Source organism: Tupaia chinensis, unplaced genomic scaffold (assembly GCF_000334495.1).
Source record: "Tupaia chinensis unplaced genomic scaffold, TupChi_1.0 Scaffold142771_1, whole genome shotgun sequence".
Taxonomy (NCBI): domain Eukaryota; kingdom Metazoa; phylum Chordata; class Mammalia; order Scandentia; family Tupaiidae; genus Tupaia; species Tupaia belangeri.
The window spans coordinates 92,264-96,735 of NW_006202617.1; the positions used below are offsets into that span (position 1 = coordinate 92,264).

Sequence of the window (4,472 nt, forward strand, 5' to 3'; positions counted from 1 at the left end):
CTCCTGTAAGACATCCCTCAATAAATACATGTGTTTGGTAGCCATTAGCGCTGCAGCCTGGAGCTAACTCTGGCTGTGGCCGGCTGAGAACATGCTAAGAGGCATTGAGGTCTTAGTCTAATTTTTGTTTCTGTTCACCTGCGCCACCTCCGATGAGTCAACCCACCCCTGCTGAGGCTGGACCCTGGCACCTTTCACAAGAAAAAAAGTAAATATAATATACATATATAAAAATAAAGATCAGAAAGTTAATTTCCATTTTATTTCTACTTGCACTAGTAATAACATTTAGTTTGCATTTTGAGCAAGTTTGAAGTTGACAAGAGTCAACTTCAAAAGCAAGTAGTTTTCTCTAAAAGGTTACCTAGATATGCTAAAACTGAGAGTGCTTGTCTGCCCTCTCCCCACATCTCCTGGGCAGGTGGCGGTGCCTGGTGGGAGGTGGCCTTGGTGCACAGTAATGGCAGCACATTGAGCTTGGAATGAGAGCTAACAGCCACTGCCATTGCCCACTTCCCTCACCTGCCTGGGCTTCCTCCTTTGCTCCACCGAGCTGGCCCCCACCCCTGCCCCACTTCTGCAGATTTCAACACTAAACTCGCATGATTTCTTTGAAACCAAGAGTAGTAGATTTTGATGAAACATGGGACAAAATTTTAACAACTCTCAAAGCTGTCGTCATGTTGGAGTACATGGAAAGAGCAATGTGGAATGACTGCTTCTCAGATATCTATGCTTTATGTGTGCCCTATCCTGAATCCCTTAGAGAAATACTTTATACAGAAATAATGATTTAAAAAGAAATCACATTCAGCATTTGCACAAGAGAGCCCTGGAGTCTGAAGAACAAGTACTTATGATGCACCATAGGCATTGGGAAGAGTACAGCAAGGGGAAGGCTACATGGGCTGTTTGTATAGGTATCTGAACACCCAGTTTATTAAAGAGAATACATGGACAGAAGCTGACCTTCAGTATGGCTATGGTGGGGTAGACATGAATGGACCACTTATGGAAATAGGAGAGCTAGCATTAGATATCTGGAGGAAATTGATGGTTGAACCACTTCAGGCCATCCTTATTCGAATGCTGCTCCAGGAAATCAAGAACGATCGTGGTGGTGAAGACCCAAACCAGAAAGTAATCCATGGGGTTATTTACTCCCTTGTTCATGCTGAACAGTATAAGAAAAAATTCCCCTTAAAGTTTTATCAGGAAATCTTTGAGTCTCTCTTTCTAACTGAAACAGGAGAGTGTCACAAACAAGAAGCTTCAAATTTATTACAACAATCCAACCACAGTAAATGGAAAAGGTTTTAGGTAGATTAAAGGATGAAGAAATTTGATGTTGAAAGTACTGAAATCCAAGTTCATATACTAAAATGATACATGAATATCAGCAACATATGGTAGCAGACCACCTACAGTTCTTACATGCAGAATGTCATAATATCACTCAACAGGAGGAAAAAAAGTGACATGGCAAACATGTATGTCCTAATCTTCTGTGTCAACTGGTTTACCTTATATGATTAAGGAGCTGCAAAATTATATCCACGATGAGGGCCTTAAAGCAACCAATAACCTTACTCAGGTAAAATATGCCAATGCTATTTATGGAGTCAGTTTTGGAAGAACGCGATAAATTTGTTCAGCTTATCAACACTGTTTTGAATGGTGACCGGCACTTTATGAGTGCACTGGATAAGGACCTTATGTCAGTTGTGAACCACAGAGAGCCCAAGTCTGTCTGCAGAGTGCCTGAATTGCTAGCCAAGTACTGTGACAACTTATTAAAAGGAGGCAGCAAAAGGGGTGACTGAGAATGAAGTGGAAGACAAATTCATGAGCTTCATTACTGTTTTCAAGTACATCAATGATAAGGACATTTTTCAAAAGTTCTACACAAGAATGCTGGCAAAACGTTTAATTCATGAGTTATCTATGTCTATGGATCCTGAAGAAGCCATGGTCAATAAATTAAAGCAAGCCTGTGGTTACGAGTTTACCAGCAAGCTGCATTGGATATATACAGATACAAGTGTCAGTGCCAATCTCAGCAATAGGTTTAATAATTTTATCAAAGACCAAGACACAGTAATATATTTGGGAATTAGCTTTCAAATATATGTTCTGCAGGTTGGTACATGGCCTCTTACTCAGGCTCCTTCATCTATGTTAGCAATTCCCCAGGAATCAGAAAAAAGTGTACAGATGTTTGAATTATTTTATAGGCAGCATTTCAGTGGAAGGAAACTTACATGGTTACATTATCTCTGTACAGACGAAGTTAAAATGAACTACTTGGGCAAACTGCACATAGCTGTGGCGACAATGTATGAAATGGTAGTGCTTCTCGCCTTTAACAACAGCGAAGCCATTAGCTACAAGGAGCTCCAAGACAGCATGCAAATGAATGAGAAGCAACTGACAAAAAACATCAAGTCCTTACTTGATGTGAAGATGATTAATCACGATTCAGAAAAGGAAGACATTGATGCTGAATCTTCATTTTCATTCAATATGAACTTTACCAGTAAAAGAACAAAATATAAAATTACTACATCAATGCAGAAAGACACGCCACAGGAAATGGAGCAGAGAGAAGTGCGGTGGATGAGGACCGGAAGATGTGCCTCCCAGTTGCTATAGTTCTATCATGAAAGCGCAGAAAGTGCTTTGGCACAGCACCCTCATTCAGGAGGTGATCAGCCATCGCCAGCATCAGCATGATCAAGAAGTGCATCGAGGTCCTGATTGACGAGCAGTACATCAAGCACAGACAGGCATTGGAGGATGACTATAGTTATGTCACCTGATGCCACATGACAACGTTTCTGCCAGGTGTGTCATCGCCATCGCGATCGCCATGGTGTGTCCCTGTGGGAAAGTGCAGGCTGTGCCTTTGTCATTTGGTCATTGAGCAGCTCCTGTTTCTCTGCTGTTTACAACAGCACCAGTGCCACGTCATGAGGGTCAAAGCAAACTTTGGGAGATACTTCCAGCTCCTGTCATTAGGAAATTTCTTAAACTGTCCTGAAAGGATGAGTGGAGTGTTGCTGAGATGTGAAAATTTGGTTGGTTACCTTTTTTTCCCCTTCACGTTTGCAGTTGATTTTTTTAAATGTATCTTAAAGGACAAAATAAAAAAAAACTGAAATACTGTAATATAACAGATAATAATTGTATCTACATTAAAATGACAAACATTATATTGCTGCTTATCAAAAAAAATGAGAGTGCTTCTATTCTAAAAATTTAAAGACTGAAAGAACAGTTGTATAAACAGTAAAAGTTAATAATTTTTTGCAAAAGTATGTCATAAATTCTAAAATAAGGGACTAACATGCTTTATTAAAAATCTCTTTAATGAGACCTGTAAGTGGTATGATGGTTATGTCTATGGGCTTCCACATGGCTGACTGCACTTTGAGTCCCAGACCTGAGAGCTTGCTTTTTCACTTTCCTCTCTGTCTGTCACTGTCTCTCTTTCATAAGCTCTCATGACCTATAGAAAATTGAAAAAAAAAATGATAGTAAGCAAAATTAAATGAATACTTCTTCAAAAAATATTCTTTAGTGTAATGGATCTATGGCCTGTTAAATAAGACAGCTGAATTCCACCTGGCCTAAGTCCCAGACCTGGAGGCTTTAAAAACATGCCAGGCATATGTCTATACATACATTCCCAAAATCCCAAAAGAAAGGAGAAATGAAGAAGGGATTGCAGTTTGTTCCCCATCGCGGATGCTTTTGTTCCTCATCTTTCACAGTCTCTCTCTCTCTGGGAAGGATGCACTACCATTAGCAATAGAAAACTTCTTTAGAATTTAAAATTTGGGGACAGCAGATGGCATATTGGTTATGTCATTGGACTCCCATGTAGTTGACTATGGTTCAAGTCTCAGACCTAGAGGCTTTAAACTCATGCCAGGGGTGTGTGCATGCAAGCCCAAAATCCCAAGAGGAGAATAGTGGAGAAGGGATTGCAGCATGATCATCCTGCCTGGAGGTTATTTCTCACTTTCTGTTTCTCTGTCTCTCTGACAAGCACACATGCCCTATAGCAAAAATCTCTCTAAATAAAAAAGAATTTAAATGTTTTAAATTTATATATATATATATATACACATAGATAATTATAAAATCAAAATGAAGATAAAGAAAAAAAAAAGATTTGTTCTTAAAAAAAAAAAAAGAAAAAAAGCTTAATTGAGGTGCAAATTGTATCCAAAAAATTGTACATACTTAATGTACATTTTTGGCTCAACTGTAGAACTGTATAAATTTATATTACCCCTCCTACTATGAAGACTCTAAATCTTTTCATACATATGGTGTCTCCTAATTTTTTTTTTCTACAAAGAACCAGCAAGTAGCATAGTGTTCATAGTGCTGGGCTCTCATATGACTGACTGTGGTTCAAGTCCCAGATTTGGTGACTCAGTTTTTCTCTCTCTCTTTCTCTCTAT

General features: G+C 39.0%; 1 pseudogene; it reads left to right on the top strand.

Moving 5' to 3' along the window:
* Positions 1-665: 665 nt before the first annotated feature.
* LOC102494874 (cullin-2 pseudogene) lies at positions 666-2,819 on the top strand (annotated as a pseudogene).
* The last annotated feature ends 1,653 nt before the right edge of the window (positions 2,820-4,472 follow it).